Below are 19,912 nucleotides of genomic sequence, written 5' to 3' on the forward strand. Positions count from 1 at the left end.
AATAATCAATTGTGTTTTTTCCTAAAGTTCTTCCACATAGGATGGACTGAAACTTTGATTTCTTCTCTGTCTCAATTTTAGCACATGGCTATCAGGACACAGACCAAGCTCTGAAGGAAGAATTATTTATGTTCTTCTGGGCTTTATAGTAGTCATTACTACACTGCCCCTGAGAAATGAGGTTCAACAAGGCCAAGTGCAGAGTTCAGCACTTGGGACACAAAAACCCTGTGCAGTGTTACAGGCTTGAGGAAGAATGGCTTGAAAGCTGCCTGGCAGAGAAAGACCTGGGGGTGTTGGTCCACAGCCAATTGAACTTGAGTCAACAGCGTGCTCAGGTGGCCAAGAAGGCCAACAGCATTTTGGCGTCTATCATAAATGGAGTGGCCAGCAAGACCAGGGAAGTGATTTTCTCCCCCTGTATTCTGCACTAGCAAGGCCACACCTCAAATCTTGAGTTCAGTTTTGGGCCCCTCACTATAAGAAAGACATCGAGGTCCTGGGGCAAGTCCAGAGAAGAGCAACAAAGCTGGTAAAGGGGCTGGAGAACAAGTCTTACAAGGAGCGATTGAGGGACCTGGGGTTGTTTAGCCTAGAGAAGAGGAAGCTGAGGGGAGATCTTATTGCTCACTACAACTACCTAAAAGGAGATTGAAGAGAGGTGGGTGTTGGCCTCTTCTCCTAAGTGATAGAATCATAGAATCATAGAATAACCAGGTTGGAAGAGACCCACTGGATCATCGAGTCCAACCATTCCTATCAAACACTAAACCATGCCCCTTAGCACCTCGTCCAGCCATGCCTTAAACACCTCCAGGGAAGGTGAATCAACCACCTCCCTGGGCAGCCCGTTCCCGTGCCCAATGGGTGCACTCAATGCCTTCATCCAGGTCATTGATGAAGACATTGAACAGGGCTGGACCCAGCACTGAGCCCTGGGGAATACCACTTGTAACTGGCCTCCAGGTGGATTTAACACCATTTACCACCACTATAGGTGATAGGCAAGAGGGAATGGCCTCAAGCTCCGCCAGGGGACATTTAGATTGGATCTTACGAAAAAAAAATCTTCACAGAAAGGATTATCAAGCACTGGCAGAGGCTGCCCAGGGAGGTGGTTGAGTCACCATCCCTGGAGGTGTTTAAAAAGTGGGCAGATGAGGTGCTTGGGGACATGATTTAGTAGTAGACAGGTAGGGTTGGAAACGATGATCCCAAAGGTCTTTTCCAACCTAATGATTCTATGATTCTATCATTCTAAGTGATGACGGTCTCCCCATTCAATAGCTGGGGAGCTGAATCACAAAATGATTTAAGATTAAAACCAGGTACTAATTTTGGGAATCAAACAAAATTTTTTGAAGTATTTAGTTTACAAGATGTTAATTAATGAAAGAACAATCCTTAAATACTGTTTGGAGAAGCATTTCTGCATAGCCTTCAATTCAGTCATCTAGAAAGTGTCACCTACTGGAAAGACAACACATGAAAACTTCATAGCAGAAAGATCAATTATATTCAGTTCTCCAGCATTCAGTGGGAATTAGCACTTCTGTGCTCATATTACACATGAGGAACTTGCCTTCCTGAATACAAATCTAGTGGTAGGCTGTTCCATAAGGAATTGCACATGAAACTCATGCCATGGCCTGTGCTGTGTCACAGAACATCAGGTTGGAAGTGACCTCTAGAAGTCACCTGGTCTCAAGGTCTGCCCGAAGATTTGGGCCAGGCCGCCCATGACCATGATCCAGTCGAATTCTCAATGTCTTCAAGGATGGAGATTTTTCAGCCTCCCTGAGTTCCTGTTCTTACATTTGCCTGTCTTCACAGCAGAAATTTTCTTCCCAATATCTAATCTGAATTTCCCTTGTTGCAACTTGTGCCTATTGCCTCTTGTCCTATCACTGTGCACAGCTACAGTTCCAGCTGTTTCCTCCATACTCCCCACCAGAAAACTGAACAAAACTAGCTCCACTAGCCTCTCCTTTTGAGTCAAAAGCTCTTAGCCCTAATTATCCTTATGTCCAGGATATTCTTGAAGTGCTGACAGCACACAGGTACAGACTGAAACTCAAAAGTGAGTCTCCAAGGTGACAGATGGAAGCTAGCTTTAAATATTATCCCATTGCTTTGGAAAAAAATATTTCAGGTCCTGCTGGAGATTTTTCTAACCTAAAGCACAATAAGAAAGACATTTCTTGTTGAGTTAAGATTAAATTAACGGTGGCTATAATTAGGCTCAGAATTACCCAGTTAATGTTTGGTCTGCTGAAGCAACAAAATTTCTAGGTGTAAAACAGCCACAACTTCCTTGGTGGAGAAGGTGTTGCTGGGACAGTGCACACACCTCACTATTCAGGAGAGTTACAGGCAAACAATGCAAATATGGGGACTCCCTCATCCTCTTAACAAGTTACACCTGCACATCTCCTAACCTCCCTAGTAGAGAATTTTGCAACTATTCTTGTTCACAACAAATTTTAGCTGCATTGCCTGTGTCTTAGGACACAGAGATTATTTTTATACTCAGGAATTAAAAAAGTTAGACACATCCTAATGCTCTGTGGCCAGCTGGCACAGCACTGCTTCCTTCCATACAGTGAAGACCTCTTATCCCCTAGAAAGAAACTGATGGACACTCCTCTCAAGCTGGGCTGAGCCTAGCCTGTGCAACAAAATCACCATGGAATTAAAAGACAGACTGAGGGACTAATCACATAAACCCCATTTCCTCAGACAAAAGGCAAAAATGGTTCTATATTTCAAATGAAGGGGGAAAAAGATGCTGTAGTTAAAATGGGGAAGTTCAGAAATTGTACTCTGATGGATGTAGACCCTTTATCCTAAATTAAAGCCGAGATTGTTTGGAGTCTGAGGTTTGTATGTTTATACTCAGAATATAAAGTCAATCCACACTATGTCAGTATTCCAGGAAACCAACATTCCTAAAACCCCAGAGAGATTGCATGTGGTTTTGGAGCAAAAAATTACTCTGGCCACTCCAAGAAGTCTTTCACTTACTAAGCAGGCAGTAGCAACTTCAGCAGTAAACATCAGTTTACATCATGAGTTAAAGGCCCAGTGCCTGCCTGTTAATTACACTGAATTTAGTAAAAAACATACTAGCGGCCATAGCATAGAACCTTTAGCTGCTGGGAAAATTCAGAATCCTTTTGAACTAAGCTTGCAGCAACTAAGAACAGTCTGTACGTCTTCTATCAGAATTTTCAAATGGCTTGAGTACTACTCTTTGCCACAAGACACTCCACAGCTCTACGTTATGAATCTACTATGAAATTACAAGTATTTTCTGGTATATTTTTAAATATCCATTTAACTAGCATCACCTGCCAGGAAGCTCGTAACATTTCCAACTTTTTCACTTATTAAAGACAGCAGCCATTTTTCAGACTTGATAGCCTCATGGAAAAATAAGTGAAAAATAAATAGCTAGGTGTTCCCTTACTGACTGATTTGTTAACTTAGCAAAGATTGACCTAACAAAGTTAATTCTTTAAAGTCCCACTCTACTGGATGCCACAGTAAGATAAAACACCCTGTCATCTAGATAATCCTCTTCTTTCATACAGGTGCATCAGACTATGTCCTAATTCCACTGAAAACGCCAGTAATTGTACCCTTCATGGCCTTTTTTTTCTTACAGCCCAGCTCTTCCCATACCATTTCATCTTTCTTTTCCATATTCTGTAAAATAATATACTGAAAGTCATAGGAACTAAAGGCCTTTTTCCCCTTTCGCAAGACCCAGTGTCTCCTCAGGTGCCACAAGACAATGAATAACAGGTTAGATATCCATACACATCCAAATTGCAACATCCTCTAAAGACAGACAGTATCTGAAAAAAAAAACAACAAACCTACCCACCATGATTTAGGTATCATGCTGTAAGGGTAAGTAAAACCTGGAATACACTTCCTCTGGAACATACGAAATCTCCAGTACACAGACTTTTGAAGAGCCTGACAAACATCTGCTGTGACCGGTTTAGGAACAGGCAGTTGTAATCTTTGGGACAGAGATCATCACTGTGTCCAAAGTAGTAACCAAACCATATCACAGCACAGCCCCAAGCGTTGCAGTTTGCTCCTCTACAATGCATCTATTTAAAACTACAAAATCTGCTTCTGGTACCTTTTAGACACAGGCCAACAAGCAGACTCCAAACAATCCCAAGGCACATTTAATGAGATAAGACGGACTAGGGACTACTCCAATGACCAGTTTAGAAGCAGTCATCTTCTTTTAAAGGTTAAGAGAACTTTACAGAGTAGATGTGAACAGATGGTGCTAGCTGGTCTGGCCACTAAGAATGGACTTTGGCACCATTTTGTTCACTATCAGGGATGTAACATTCAGGTCCCTTTCAGCCCCTTTTCTCAGGTTCTATAGTCATGACTGAACATTGGTTTTGTAGGCCATGAGAGAATCACAGATTCATTGAGGTTGGAAAAAACCTCTAAGATCACCAAGCCCAACCATCAACACAACACCCCCATGCCTACCAAACTTCCAAGTCTATATGTTTTTTGAACACCTCCAGGGATGGTGACCCCACCACTTCCCTGGGCAACTTGTTCCAATGCTTCGTCACTCTTCCGGTAAAGAATTTTTTTCTAATATCCAAAATAAACCTCCCTTGAGGTGCAACTTGAGGCCATTTCCTCTCATCCTAAAGCTTGTAACTTGGGAGAAGAGACTAACACCCACCTTGCTACAACCTCCTTTCAGGTAGTCACAGAGAGTGATAAGGTCTCCCCTCAGCTTCCATTTCTCCAGGCTAAGCAATACCAGTTCCCTCAGCAACTCCACATAAAGCTTGTGCTCTGGACACTTCACCAGCTTCATTGCCCTTCTCTAGACAGGCTCAAGCATCTGAACGTCCTTCTTGTAGTGAGAAGAACAGAACTGAACACAGTATTCAAGATGCAGCCTTACCAGCACCAATTACAGGAGAATATTTGCAGCAATGGTAAACATAACACAAACCAAATGCTTAGAACAAAGAGAAACAACATATTCAGACACGTCTTTCGGTTACGCTTTTAATACCTGATGTTATGATGAGATCCTGGTCCACAATTGAAGGGATGGGCATCAGCACAAACATAACAATGTTCCAGAGAACTACTCCATACAACTTGTGAAATGATGAAAGGGAGACAAAAACAGATGGGCCAGTGTTTAGTTAAAATAAATCACCGCTCTGCTGCTGACAACTGAAACTTTGACAATTTTACAGGCGTGGTCCACCAGATTCCCTGATCAGCTTCTGTTTGGAAAATGTAACGCTTGAGAAAGACCAGACTACATTTGGGAATCAGACTGTGGCCCCTGCAAGAGAATACACCTCATTTAAAAGAAAGTAAATGACAGTATTCCAAGGACTCCATGGTAAGTGCTTACCACTGCTCTTTTATTACGTATCAAACATTTATCTTCTTTACTGTGAAGCAATTCAGCTTTGTTTGCATTATTGAGCACCAACTCCCTCTAGAGCAATTAGCAGAGTCTTACTATTGAGATATTCTTTACCATGAAAAACAGTAGCAGAGGTTATGTTTTAGAAAAGATTTATGATAAAAATGTAGAAGAGAGAAGGAAATATTTCAGATGAAGATTCCCTCGACTGATTTTTTTCAAAACTAAGCTTAGCCCTTCATGTCAATACCACAATCATAGCAATGATGACTTCTTAACTACAAAAGCTCATAATCTATATCACTCTGTTATTTTTAAAAGAGGTTCTTTCATTTATTGGTAAAGAGTCAACATATTGTGAAGTCACTAATACTGTGTGACTATCACATTCAAACTTCTTAACTCAGGTTGGAAACTCAAAATCACTAAGAACTTTCAAAAGTTTTTGGAAAAAAAAAAGTTTATTAACCGTTCATGAGCTCCTACATCAATCTAATCCAAGGTCACTGTCATGAATTCCTATCCCACTTTTTTTGAGTAAATTCCCAGACAGAACCCTGAAGTTGTGCATATCTCAGAGCAAAATCAGAGCCTTGATTCACTATCCCTAAAGAAGCAGTGAAGGCAATGTGCGAGACCCTAGGAGACCTCAATTTAGGTCCCTACTTTCCTACAAGATTCCCACACAGTCTTGGACAAGTTACTAAAGCTTAGTTAGATCTTAGAGGGTGTTCAACTTCCATCTGTTCCAAGCTGGGTCTATCGCCGTGGCTATAATTCAACTGCAGCAGGCCAGCCTCATCAGAGTGAGACATAGGCAAGCACTCTCCCTGCATATTCTTTTTTCCTGGTAAAGGAAATCTGGATGCATAACCTGGGAGGGAGTCATAAGCAGCCATGACCCTGATTTGGACAAGTTGTTGAGGGAGAACTCCAGAGAATTCTGCTGAGCGGCGTCATTCTGGTTGTTCTGTAAGCAGGAGCGCAAACTCTGTCCTAACCTGATTATGCACACATTTTTTCTAGACTAACCCATAGTCACAGCAGCATGGGACAGACCACATTCTGGCAGGTGATTCGACAACATCTGCTCAATCAGGAGACAGCTGCAATTCACTTGTATGACCCAAATCAGAAAGCAACATGCGGCACGTGGCTGGCTCTGCACGAGAGTAAGAGCATTTTGCTTCCTGCCTGCCAAATCTCCAGAAATATTTCAGCATTGGGATTATTCTGGGTCTAATTTTGTTAAGAACGATTTGACTCCTACTCCAAGTTAGCCAAGGCCAGTGCCAAAAACCGTGACTTCTTCTAGTTGCCAGAGAGTCAAGTGGATCAAATGTCAAACTTTTCTTCCAAGCTGTCAATCCTTCCCAAACCCACTCACTCACTCACTCACAGGTATGAACCTTGACTACAAGATAACTACTCACTTGATTCTGGTATTGCACTATCTTTCAAACAGACGAAAAAATTACTTGGTCCGGTACTCCACAGAGTCCCTGTAAAGGACAGAATATTTTCTTGAGAGCAGTTGAAATCAGAAATATAAATTGGAGACTCAAAACTTGCCTGAAATGAATCCTCATTTTCAAACAAAGGGTGGACTGGCCTACAGTTCCACAGTCAGGGTATTGGACTGGCACTCAAGAGTCCAAGGGAATTATTTCACGACCAGTTGAGTGTACAACCATGGTCCACACACTAACCTCCCAACCGCACATTCCCAACTTCCCTAAATCTTGCCCTTGTGTCAACACTGAAAACTAACACCACTAAAGCCATACAAAAATAATTTCCAGCTAGATGAATGGGATGATCTGACTCACCACATACCCGTACAATTGCTAGTATCAACTAAAGAGAGAAGCTGAGAAAGAGTCAGTGATAGAGAGTACCAGGGACATCTCTTTTGGTGTTCCAATCTTGAAATCACATCTCAAGACTTGTCTCCTCCTTTACCAGAGATCTCCTCATAGACCTCCCACATTTCCTTTGATTTCTCTATATTTCAACTTCCCAGCTGTACAGTGCTTCCCTCCTCATGGAGACGCTTTGAGGAAACATGCGCAAGGGCTGACATCCCGTTAGACAGGTGCTGCATAAACAGGATCAAACTTTACAACTAACAGAAAAGTACAAACTAATGCATGAAACTGAGAACTTTTGAAGTAGCTAGACAATATATGGTAGATCACATACTGTGCTGCCCCGTGGTACTGTTCTGACATCAGAGGAGGACCATAAATCAGAGCAGAAGCATAGCAGTAGCTCTACTCTATGCTGACACCTCAAGTGATTTGGCATCCTTTCTCGCAGTGGGACTGGAAAACAAATCTCTTTGCTAGGCTATAACTTCACATTCTCTGCATTTTCAGGGTTTAAATTAAGGCCTTACTGTATTTCAATGGGTTTTGATGATTTCTAAGCATATGTACGTTCACAGATAAACAAATGTGTGCACCTGCACATGCACAGGTATCGAAAAGGGCCAAAGACTAAAACTTGCCCAACGCCCTTACAAACAGACCATGCTGAGTCATGTAAATAGATAATATCAGGTGGTCTATATTACACATTAGTGCACTGGAGCAATCAGAAGAGCAGAAGGTCCCTAAAACCATTATAAGCTATTTGCATGGCTTAATGCCTAAAATCATAACATAATTACATGGAGTCTTATCTCCTTCACTGTCTCTCCACTTTTTGGCCAGTTCTCTTCATGGAATCAGGTCCATTTTGCTGTAATAGGATTACATCCATCTGACTTCTACCTGGGTACTCTGACGACAGCAAAAACTTATCTATGTACACTAAACATTTGTAAGTATTTGTTTCCTAAGACTAGATAAAGCCACCCAGAAAACAAAATAAACAAATGACTCCAGAACACACTCCAGACTGTGAACCAATTCACAGATCAATAGACCTACCAAGGTGGACGACTACATGTGAAAGGAAAAATGATCTGCTAGTCTGAGACATCAATGCTGAGATCTTCTTACCAGTACAGGCCTTTCCACAATTCCTCTTTTTGACAGACAGAACAAAAATATTGCAGTCTTCCTTCCTCCCTGCAAGATATCTCTTTTACTTTCTCGAGAGATACACTAACTGACAGAAAAACTAATACCTATTCTAGACAATAAAATTTTAAAAAGCACGTAGGAGAAACCCCCAAAAATCCCAAATTTTAGTTCCATATGTGGAACCTGCACTACTGCCAGCCAGGCTCTGCTGTGGCATTAATCCCTCTGGCCTGTTACAGCTTTCATTATCCCATCTCAGGGAGAGCATCAGGGAAGCACTGGTACTAATGCAGCAATGTGCATCAAAGCCAAAGGGAGGCAAAACATCATCTTGGAGGCAAAATGGGAAGCAATATACCCAGGGGCACCGCACTTACCAGGCTCATAAAGCTCGATAGGTGATAAACCAGGCAAGCAGCAGATTCCCTCTTTCCCTCTAACCCCGCACACAAAGAATCACCAGTGCTAGCTGAACCCAGCAGCTTCCTTGCCTGCAGTCACTCCCAAAAATCAGACTCCTTGGCAAGGAAAACGCAGGTGCCAAGGGATCCTTGCTGGGATGCCCAGTGATCCTTGCTGGGATGCCCAAGGGTCCCAGCAGCAATGCCCAAGGGTCCCAGCAGCAATGCCCAAGGCTACAAGCCAGGATGCCATGGAAGCCTCGCTGCGATGCTTGGAGGTCCATGCAGGGATCACAAAATCATAGTCACTAGATTGGAAACGACCTTTGAGATCATCAAGCCCAACAGCACCTGTCCAACACTAAACCCCATCCCTAAGTACTGCTATCTACCCATCTTTCAAGTACCTCCAGGGACAGTGGCTCAACCACTTCCTGGAGCAGCCTGTTCCAGTGGTGGAAAACCCTTTTGGTGAAGGAATTTTGCATAATATCCGATCCGAATCTCCCCTGGCGCAGCTCGAGGCCACCTTCCCTGCCCTACGGCCCGTCACCTGGGAGAGACCGATACCCACCTCACTGCAACCTCCTTTCGGGCTCTTGCAGACAGTGATAAGGTCTCCCCTCAGCCTCTTCTCCAGGCTAAACCACCCCCAGCTCCCTCAGCCGCTCCTCGTAAGACTTGCGCTCCAGCCCCTTCACCAGCTCCGCTGCTCTTCTCTGGACAGGGACGCCCGGGGGTCGGAGCGAGCTGGGATGCCCAAGGATCCAAGCAGGGATCTGAGCTGCGTTGCCCAGGCCCGAGTTACCCGTTTCCCCCCGCAGCTCCAACGCTCGGCGGCACAACCCGACCTCCCCTGCCCAGCCCCGCGCAGCACCAGCCACCCTCTACCCCGACCCCGTCCGACCCCCCGCGCACCTCGCCGCCCGCCGCCGCCCGCGGGCTCCGCTCCGAGCCGGCCCCGCGTCCCCGCCCGGAGGAGGCGGCGCGGCGGGCAGAGCGCGTGATGGGCGGGCGGGGCGGGGGCGGCGCGGGGGAGGGCGGCACAGAGCGGGCGGTCCAGCTCGGGGTGGCGGTGATTGATCGCTGGGGTCACTGCACCGTTGGATCAGAGCATCCCTGGAGCATTGAATTATAGAATGGGTTGGGTTGGAAGGGACCACAAAGCACATCCAGGTCCAACCCCCCTGCCATGGGCAGGACACCTCCCACTGGATCAGGCTGCCCAGGGCTCCATACAGCCTGGCCTTGAACACCTCCAGGGATGGGGCAGCCACAGCTTCCCTGGGCAACATTTGTCAGTGCCTCACCACCCTCATGGGGAAGAAATTCTTCCTAATGTCTTCAATGACCTGGATGAAGGCATTGAGTGCACTCTTAGCAAGTTTGCAGACGACACTAAGCTGGGAGGTAGTGTGGATCTGCTGGAGGGTCAGGAGGCTCTGCAAAGGGATCTGAACAGGCTGGACCGCTGGGCAGAGTCCAATGGCATGAGGTTTAACAAGGCCAAATGCCGGGTCCTGCACTTGGGGCACAACAACCCTGTGCAGCTACAGACTAGGAGAAGTCTGTCTAGAAAGCTGCCTGGAGGAGAGGGACCTGGGGGTGTTGGTTGACAGTGACTGAACGTGAGCCAGCAGTGGCCCAGGTGGCCAAGAAGGCCAATGGCATCTTGGCTTGTATCAGAAACGGCGTGACCAGCAGGTCCAGGGAGGTTATTCTCCCTCTGTACTTGGCACTGGGGAGACCGCTCCTTGAATCCTGTGTTCAGTTCTGGGCCCCTCACCACAAGAAGGATGTTGAGGCTCTGGAGCGAGTCCGGTGAGGAGCAATGTAACTGGTGAAGGGGCTGGAGAACAGGCCTTATGAGGAGCAGCTGAGAGAGCTGGGGTTATTTAGCCTGGAGAAGAGGAGGCTGAGGGGTGACCTCATTGCTTTCTACAACTACCTGAAAGGAGGTTGTAGAGAGGAGGGTGCTGGCCTCTTCTCCCAAGTGACAGGGGACAGGACAAGAGGGAATGGCCTCAAGCTCCGCCAGGGGAGGTTCAGGCTGGACATTAGGAAAAAATTTTTCATGGAAAGGGTCATTGGGCACTGGAACAGGCTGCCCAGGGAGGCGGTTGAGTCACCTTCCCTGGAGATGTTTAAGGCACAGGTGGACGAGGTGCTGAGGGGCATGGTTTAGTGGTTGATAGCAATGGTTGGACTCGATGATCCAGTAGCTCTTTTCCAACCTAGTGATTCTATGATTCCATGTCTAATCTAAATCTTCTCCCCTCCAATTCAAAGCCATTCACCCTCATCCAGTAACTATGTGCCCTTGTAAACCACCCCCACACACACCCCAGCTTCACTGTAGCCCCCTTCGGGTTCTGAAAGGCTGCTCTAATGTCTCCCCCAAACCTTCTCTTCTCCAGGCTGAACAACCCCAACTCTCTCAGCCTGTTCTCATAGAAGAGGTGTTTCAGCCTTTTGATCATCTTCATGGCCCTCCTCTGGACCCATTCCAACAGTTCCATATCCTTCTTATTTTGAGGATTCCAGAACTGGACACTATACTGGGGGGGAGAAAGGGGGAAGGGTGGCTCACAAGAGCAGAGTAGAGGGCAAGAATCAGCTCCCTTGACCAGCTTCACACGGTGTGACTTCGGGGGTTTTCCTGTACAGGGACAGGAGATCAATGATCTCCTCAATGATCCTTGTGAGTCTCTTCTAACTGAGGACATTCTATGATTTTATGATTCTTCTTTCTTGTTTCTTCTTGCAGTTCCTTTAAGTTGATGTCAAGCATGTTTAACAAAGGAGGTATCTTCATTCAAGTTTATAGATGGGAAAACCAGAGAGTGGAAAAGGGAATCATTCAGCGTGGACTCCTGAGCAGGTCCCTGAAAGGCAGGGACTGAAGACCAGGGTCCCCAAGCACTACACCACAGGAAACATGCCTTTCAGTATCGTACGATTTAGCACTGTAAATACATGCAATGAAATAAAGTTTTTCCACCAGGTGGTGGTTCCCTTCCATTTAAACCATAGAGTAACATCCTTTTGGTTTTTACTGGGAGGGTTTTGAGGTATTGGCACAGGTTGCCCAGAGAAGTTGTGGATGCTTTGTCCCTGGAACTGTGAAAAGCCAGGCTGGGTGAGGCTTTGAGCAACCTGACCTAGCGGAAGGAGTCCCATGGCAGGGGGAAGGAACAGGATGATCTTTAAGGTCCTTTTCAACACAAGCCATTCTATGATTCTATTATTATTTTACGCTGGGTGCCTTATGCAACTAAATAGGGAAGTAAACTAGCTGATCCAGGTTCTTTCAACTCTGTTTACAGAAGGCAGAAGACGGCAGTGCCAAGTGCAAAACAATCAAGCAGGAAAAAGTAACACAGACTAAAGAGAACAAAGAATGTGCACAAAAAAGGATTCAAGTTCATTGGCTGAAGAAGAGCCTGCTAATTTTAAGCTTGGAAACAAGTTTTTCAGAGTTGGATTTTGTGCATCTATGTTTTCTATTCCCCAAAATGTATATGCGGTTGAAGCCTGGGAGGAGCTCCTTGTCAAGTAATTAACACTTAAGCTTTCCATGTTCTGTTAACTTCCCAGTTATACTGTAAAGCAACATCCTTTAGGTGATTGCCTGATTGTAATACTCCAGACTGTTTTTTGCCAGCTTCGTGTTGGCTAGTCTTTGTGCGGTGCACAACAAGACAGAACCACTGCGTGATGGGGGCTGGTGCATGCTCACAGACCTGAATCCCTGCTTATTGTTCTTCTGCATTCCCAGTTACTCAGCTCAGTTCAAGTTTAGAACAAAAAAGTCAGTGAAGACAGTTTCTGCCTAGCACAACAAAGAAGGGTGTTTAGTTGATCGAAAAGAGAAAACGAAATGCAGCTGAGCCCAGAAATACCTACAGTGCTGTTTCCCAAGCATATCATGTCTAATCCCTTGGTAGTGGGCAGTCTGTCATTCCAGGCAATGAGATGTGCTGGTAAGTAATCCCATCCCTGATGTAAATAGAAGAAGCTGTGTCTCTGCTGGCTCTGGATCCTGACCAGTGCTCTGCCCACCACGTTTGTGTGGAATGGGATGCCATATTTTGTTGCCTCTGAGGGGTGGTATCCTTCAGCCATCACCATCAAGGACCACTCTAACACATGATTCCACTACATTCTGTCACTATTTTGCTAAAGAAAAAACATGACTAACATATTGAATCAAAACACCCACCCTTCTCTGTTTCTTTCAGAAATAGAGAAGCTAGATCCTCAGCTTTTGGAAGTACTGTATTCTGTTATTTATCATGTCCAACCATCTGCTGTTTGACGCAAAACAACCCACAGGATAATGCTCTACATTTTTAATCGTTCTATGTGCAAGGTCATGTTTTCTCTTCCTATGGTGCAGTGTAAATATAACCATGACACATACAAGATGCTGTGCAAAGTGCCAAATGCTTGCATAGCGAGAGTAGGCTTCCATTGACAGCAAGGTGGTATCATCATCCTGTGCATTTATGCTCTGTTCTTATTGATGAAGTGACCACTGGGCAGGGTGAGTTCCTCAGATTACTGCTCTGGAACAACCTTGGCCAACTGATACTGAAATTCTTGCTTGTCTTGTGCTACACTTGAGCTCATACTGTTTTCGTCAGTTATATCTATCTCGAGGACTAAGTACTAGTACACACTCTTACCACTCAAGCTTTAGCATGGTCATGGCTGTGATTTTGGCTCAGCCCAATCCAGAGTTTGAAGGACATTTTGTTTGGGCAGTTCCTCAGAAGTAAGCTGGAATTACACACAAAACTGAGCAGCTGAGGGGATTTCACTGAACGGCCTGGAGGCATGCTCTGTCCTTGCAGGAGGATAATCACTGATCGTGTCATATCCAAAACACACTCAGGAATGATGAAGTTCTAAACTAGTAGTTTTTCTTCCTATAAAATTTCTTCCTATAAAAATTCCCCCCTGACAGATTTCCTTCTGGGGGCATTGTGTTGGAGAACACAAACCTTTCCCAAGGTTTGAATTAAAATGTCCACAAACTTTTGAAGGACTTGCTCATGGAATTTTTTTCTTTCCAGTCCTTCACTGGTCGGTTTGTATCCATCCATTGTTGCCTAACTCTTGACTCCTGTCCCAGACTTTATAGTTTACATATTCACTCTGGTTTGTATGTGGAGTTCTAGCTTATGATCTGGGCACACAGTTACTATGAAAATACAAGTAAGAAGAAAATTGAGCTGTATAGTGTTCTGTAAATTAATAAAACTGCGTTAAAACAAAGGTCTACAAGTACAGAGAGTTTAATTAAATGCAAGAACAGATTCCTAGAGAGCAGTACATAAATTCATGCTGGAGAAAAAAACCCAAACCCTTCAATTCTAGCTTGGGAAACTAGATTTTCCTGATAAGTATATTTAGTAAGCAAAACAACCACTCAAACCAAACAGGTAATTATTTAATGCATTATCAGTAATATGTGGCATTTCCCTCCACTAAAACTCGAGTTCATGTTCAGGCACGTAGTACCTAGGTTATGAATGACTGCAATTGTTACTGCATGCACGCTGTATGTTTTACACGTGTGTTTTACACATGCATGGAAAAATGATCCAGTAAATAGAAAAGTTGAGCTTCTCATTTATAATGAACTAATAAGCAAATGTGGCTCTAGAGTCTGGTGCTGACATTCTGTGCATTAGTATCAAATCTGGAATAGCTGGCAGTATAAAGAGTTGATCTGGTTTTATTCCTGTGTAAGCATTAGAAAATAGATAGACTCTTATTCTGTAATTACCCAATTAAATGTCCCGCCATCTTAAAGGAATAGCTCTCCCAGGGTAAGTAGATATTTTTACACAGTACCCACAGTACCTGTGATGATCTACTGAATTCTGTCTGATTCATATAATTTTTAACTTTTCTTTTTCTTTTCTCTTCAGGTCCAATTACCTAGTACTCCATTTTGTCCTTTATATGAAGGCACAGTAGTGCTAGTTATTGCAGCTTGTAAATACTGAGATCTGCCTCTTAGTGCTTGATTTGTTTGAGAACTTCTTTTTAAAAAGTGTAAGTAGACATTATTTAGTTGGAGCAATTTCTAAAGTGTTTGGCTGCCTTAACTTTAACTTGTTGCCAGTTTTGTCTGTCCTGCTGGTTTTGTCTGTCCTGCTGGTTTTGTTTTGTCTTTATTCCTGGGATCAACTGTTCCTGCTGTTTCAGTATCAGGTGCTTTAAAATCTGAGTGGTAAACTGCTTACTTTGAAAAAACAAAGAATGCCATCCTTGTCCAACAAAAAGTTGTACAGGACAGACTTTATACTTTGTTCCATATGAAACCATATTGCTTTAGACAGTGTGTTCGATCTGTCATGTTTAGGCAGATGCTTTTAGCCTGCATGAGCCATCAAGTCTGCCCTGCCTGAGCTCCTTGCACTGTGCCAACTTTAGCTTCTGGATTTTCTTTCCCATATGGTCACAGTTCCCCAATATTGTAATTGCCAGTTGACTGTCACACATGCTCGCCAATGCACTTCGACACAATTTCTTATCTTCTTTCTTTGGCCCCACTGTTAAGAGGTGAGATGATGTCACCATCCTCAGGAGGATTGTGGTGTCATCAGAAGTGTTGTAAAGTTTAACTCATTAATCAGGCAGGGAGGCGAGAGGTAAAAAGGGAAAATGAGAGGATTGTTTTGTCAAATGATCAAATGTAGGACTGTAATTTTCCAAGAGCTGTTGCTGCTGAAATTAGAGGGAGGGCAGGAGGCTCTCCTCATGTACTGAAATGCTCATCTGTAACATTGCTTATCAGCTCTCAAGCCATCAGGGCTTGCATTGCATAACCAAACTTGATTTTGAACCAAGTAATTTCAGATTTAGTTTTGTGACAGAGATGCTGTGCCCCTCCCCACACCCCAAAAATATAGTCCCAAAAGTAGGATCTGTAGCCAACAAACTAGCAGACAAGACTTTTTTTTTTCCTTCTCAGAGTATAACAAGTCTTGATGACGAAAGCTCTCAAAAGAGCCTTTCTTTTTCCTCTAGATCCACATCCACCCTTCCAAAACCATGGAAACCTCAATGCTTCCTTTATATCCTAGGTCCTATTTCCACAGTCAAAACTCAGTTCTCTGCAACCAAATATTTGACTGCTGAGAAACAGAAGCATCTATTGACTCCTATGACCCAAACATGGCCAAAGCAAAAGTGTGTCAGAATATTTAAATTAAGAAGAAGAGATGCTAAATGTATCAACCCTGCTGAGAGTCCACTTGTACTAGTCCAGTCTCATCAGAAAGTAATTTAGCTCCATATCTGTAAAAAAACAAGCTTGAACTCTCTAAATGTAATCTTAGAAAGCTTAGAAAATCTTGAGACCCGATAGAGCAAAGCAATCGCAACATATGAGACGAAAGATATAACAGTGAAATCATCACCATGTGTTTTCTTCAGCCAGAGCCCAGAATTCCTGCACAGACATGTTCAAACAGACACCTGTACTCTACTCAGGCAAAATACATACTGGTGTTTAAATGCACATACAGAGAACAAATGAAAGCTCATACACAACTCCATGGAAAACCCACTGTCCTGTTTTGGACTGAAACGCTTCCCAGCCCAAAACCTAACTTTTCATCAGTCCAGTAAATCAATGCGTGACTAGCAAAGCTTTTGCCCAGAGTACTATTTTAAAAGTACAACAAATCAAAAGGAAAATGTTCAGTATTATTTGTTTAGTACAAAACATGTTTTAGAGCTTCAAGCAAAGCTGCCTTACTTCCCAGGGTATAACCTTTTCTTTGCTATTCCTGCATCTCTTCCAAACCAAAACAGCAATCTCAATACCGAAAAGGAAAAGATGTTTGGAAACAAACTCCTCCTGTTAAGGTGATCGTTGTTTTCTTCTCAGCCATTTATCTGCAATTTCTACATCAGACTGCCTACCAATATTGAGTTATCCTCACCAACAGGTTATGGAAGTTATTGCTTGGGGGTTGTATAGTAGCACACCTTGATTGGTTTACTGTATCGTTACCTTGGTACTATGCAAACTAGTCCCTCTTCCCTGTATCTAGCAAAGATCTAACAGCCAACTTAGATAACAGGAAGATAGAGAGATTTTTGATAAAGCTTTTCCTTATGGTAGGCTAAGCATTAAGTGCTAATAGAGCTCAGCTTGAAGTTCATTCTGTAACTCCACTGAGAGAGTTAAGTGTCTAAAATCAGTTTTATAATCAAAGTAGCCATATTTGGTGCTTGTCACTGTGACAGAAAAATTCTCCACTTCTATACAGACCAGGCTATAAAAGTCACTGTTCTGTGAATCAAGGGACATCAGAAGCAGGTTTCCTTGTCTTTGAAGTCAAAAAATTCTGCACCATCTCAAGTACTGTCATTAGTTGAGGTTGTCACGTAAACCGCATGAAAAGGGCTTTAATCTCCCCTCAAGAAGGAGGCAGGTGGAGGATGGTGAGCATGCAGTTAGGAGGAGAGGGAGACCCTGGCTGCTTTCTCCCACATCAGTAAACTCATAGGGGAGGGCTCTCCAAGATTTGCCCAGTTCTCCTCCTCAGCCCTCTCTTACAGATTTAGCTTTAAAAAAGTAAGATAATCCAGCCCTTTGAGATTTTTTTTCTTTGAGTAAGATTTGACTTTCTGGAATGTTTAAAGTGTTGTAGCCAGATCAGGGCATTTTTAGGGGATTTTCATGGTTGCCATATATGCCAAGGACTGTGCTTGTCCTGGTTTTAAAGTGCAGTCGTCCTTTGAATGCTTGCATTTCTTGAGGCAAAATTGGAGCTGCGTGGAACAACGATAATGTTTAAATCTATTTTTTGCTTAAGCAAATTATTTTTTTTAGTCTTGCTTGCTGTCAGAGCTAGCTCAATCTTCCTGCTACCAGGTCGATTTATTCTTATAAATATAGTGTTACTGGTAAAGATAATGATCAAGATTGTACTGAAGCTCTAGAAACAAGTTGAGATACATAATTAAGTCCTGCACATGTTGTCTAAGGACAATAAATTATTTAGAACTGCTTGCATCAGGTCTGGACAAGTAATCAGTAAGCAAGGTTACTGACTGCAGTCTTGCTCTTATCTAAGCAGTTTACTCTCCTGGCTTAGGCTGAAGATGTGTACGAAACTCTCACTGGTGTCTCTGAGCCAGGTATTTTAAAGCAGGAACACTGTCATTTATTTCAGTTTTGCCCCTGCTATCTTTCGTTACAACTGTGTATCCGGACAGATATATCTATGTGACCTTATCTGAGGAACTGGCTTTATTTTTATGATTTCTGCATCTGGAGTTCCTGTATAGTTAATAGATGTGACTGGTTTTGCAAAATCATGAAAAGAATATTTTATTTCAGTTTCATGTTCAATTTTCTGAGTGGGAGAAGTGCCCCTGGTTAACACAGTACTAAATACTTACCTCAAAATATTCTTGTTGTTGAAGTGAGTGCAGTCTCTCCAAAAGTATTAGAGAATCATAGAATGGTTTGGGTTGGAAGGGACCTTGAAGATCATACAGTTCCAAGTCCTCTGCGATGGGCAGGGACACCTCCCACTAGATCAGGCTGCCCAAAGCTCCATCCAACCTGGCCTTGAACACCTCCAGGGATGAGGCAGCCATAACTTCCCTGGGCAACCTGTGCCAGTGCCTCACCATCCTCATAGCAAAGAAGTTCCTCCTTATGTCTTGTCTAAATCTGCCCCTCCAGTTTATAGCCATTGTCCCTAGTCCTATCATTATAACATTGCAGTCCCTGAGCATAGTAATGAATCATAGAATCATAGAATCATAGACTCATAGAATCATAGAATGACCAGGTTGGAAGAGACCCACTGGATCATCGAGTCCAACCATTCCCATCAATCACTAAACCATGCCCCTTAGCACCCCGTCCAGCCATGCCTTAAACACCTCCAGGGAAGGTGACTCAACCACCTCCCTGGGCAGCCTCTGCCAGTGGCCAGTGACCCTTTCTGTGAAAAATTTTTCCCTAATGTCCAGCCTAAATCTCCCCTGACAGAGCTTGAGGCCATTCCCTCTTGTCCTGTCCCCCGTCATGTGTTATTCTATAACTCAAATTAAATTGCATTTCACCTCTATTAGTCTAAAAATAATTATTTGTAAAACTAAACTTAAGTTTGCTGTGACAGAGAATGTGTCAGCCAATTTGGATTTGGAAAACATAGTATTTAATAGAGGAACAACTGCCTGTGGATTAAAAAGAAGTATTTTGCTTTTCTGATTCTTGCTGTTGTGTTGAACACTGAGCAAAAATCTGAATTTTACCCTGATGGAAAGGATATTTTAGTACCCTTTTACCCTTTCAGTTTTATAATATTAATATTTCAAAGAAGACTCTGAAATGTAAATGAGTCTTCATGTGTAAGATGCACAAAAGATTTTGCAAGGGAAACATCTGTCTTAAAGAGGGGTTATTATGGGTATGTAATCTGGTCAAAAATTATGACACATTTGAATGACTCTCGGGCAGCAATGATCCATTATAAGGAAATCTAATTCATGTTGAACTGAGAAATTTGAAACAATGTTAGTTGTTCAAGTAGTGAAATACTGTAAATAAATGTGTAATCAACTCTAATTGCTCTTAGATTCTCTAGACTCTGCCCTTACATAAAAGCCAGTTAGGCTGTGCCCATGTATTTTTGTTCACAATTTGAAAGAAAGCTTACAAGCAGTTGCACATACATGTAAGAAGTTTTTTAAAAACTGTATTTGAGGGTTATTTGGAGAAAATGGCTGAATTCAAGAATTAGCACTCCTTGAAAATCATTTATCCCTGTTTCATAAATTCAGCAGCAGTGTATCTTATATACAAGCATTTTGCATAAGTCCATGGAAATCATCTACTTCAGTGAAATTAGTGGAATCCATTTCATTAGATCCAGCATGCTCTGGGATAGAAAGCCTTTGTCCCAGCGGACTGTATGCTTTGCATATTCTGCTATGCAAAGCTGAGAATTCATCCAAAGTTCAAAATTCATCCATTCCTACTGCCCTAGTTACAG

At 43.2% G+C, this 19,912-nt stretch overlaps 2 protein-coding genes across 6 annotated transcripts in view; both read right to left on the reverse strand.

The window, feature by feature from the left end:
* GREB1 (growth regulating estrogen receptor binding 1) overlaps positions 1 to 19,912 on the reverse strand; it is a 273,114-nt gene that overhangs the window by 159,720 nt on the left and 93,482 nt on the right. The gene's annotated exons all lie outside the window — the stretch shown is intronic.
* The window catches only part of LPIN1 (lipin 1), an 84,712-nt gene that overhangs the window by 41,354 nt on the left and 23,446 nt on the right, over positions 1 to 19,912 (reverse strand). The window contains exon 1 of one of the 5 annotated variants that reach the window (XM_069850485.1): positions 9,792 to 9,855. The exons of 3 other annotated variants lie outside the window; for them this stretch is intronic. The gene's annotated coding sequence lies outside the window, so the exon portion shown is untranslated. Of the gene's footprint in view, positions 1 to 5,074; positions 5,096 to 9,791; positions 9,856 to 19,912 lie in introns of those variants that run through there. One more of the 5 variants, XM_069850486.1, reaches the window with a different exon arrangement.

Source organism: Phaenicophaeus curvirostris, chromosome 2 (assembly GCF_032191515.1).
Source record: "Phaenicophaeus curvirostris isolate KB17595 chromosome 2, BPBGC_Pcur_1.0, whole genome shotgun sequence".
Taxonomy (NCBI): domain Eukaryota; kingdom Metazoa; phylum Chordata; class Aves; order Cuculiformes; family Cuculidae; genus Phaenicophaeus; species Phaenicophaeus curvirostris.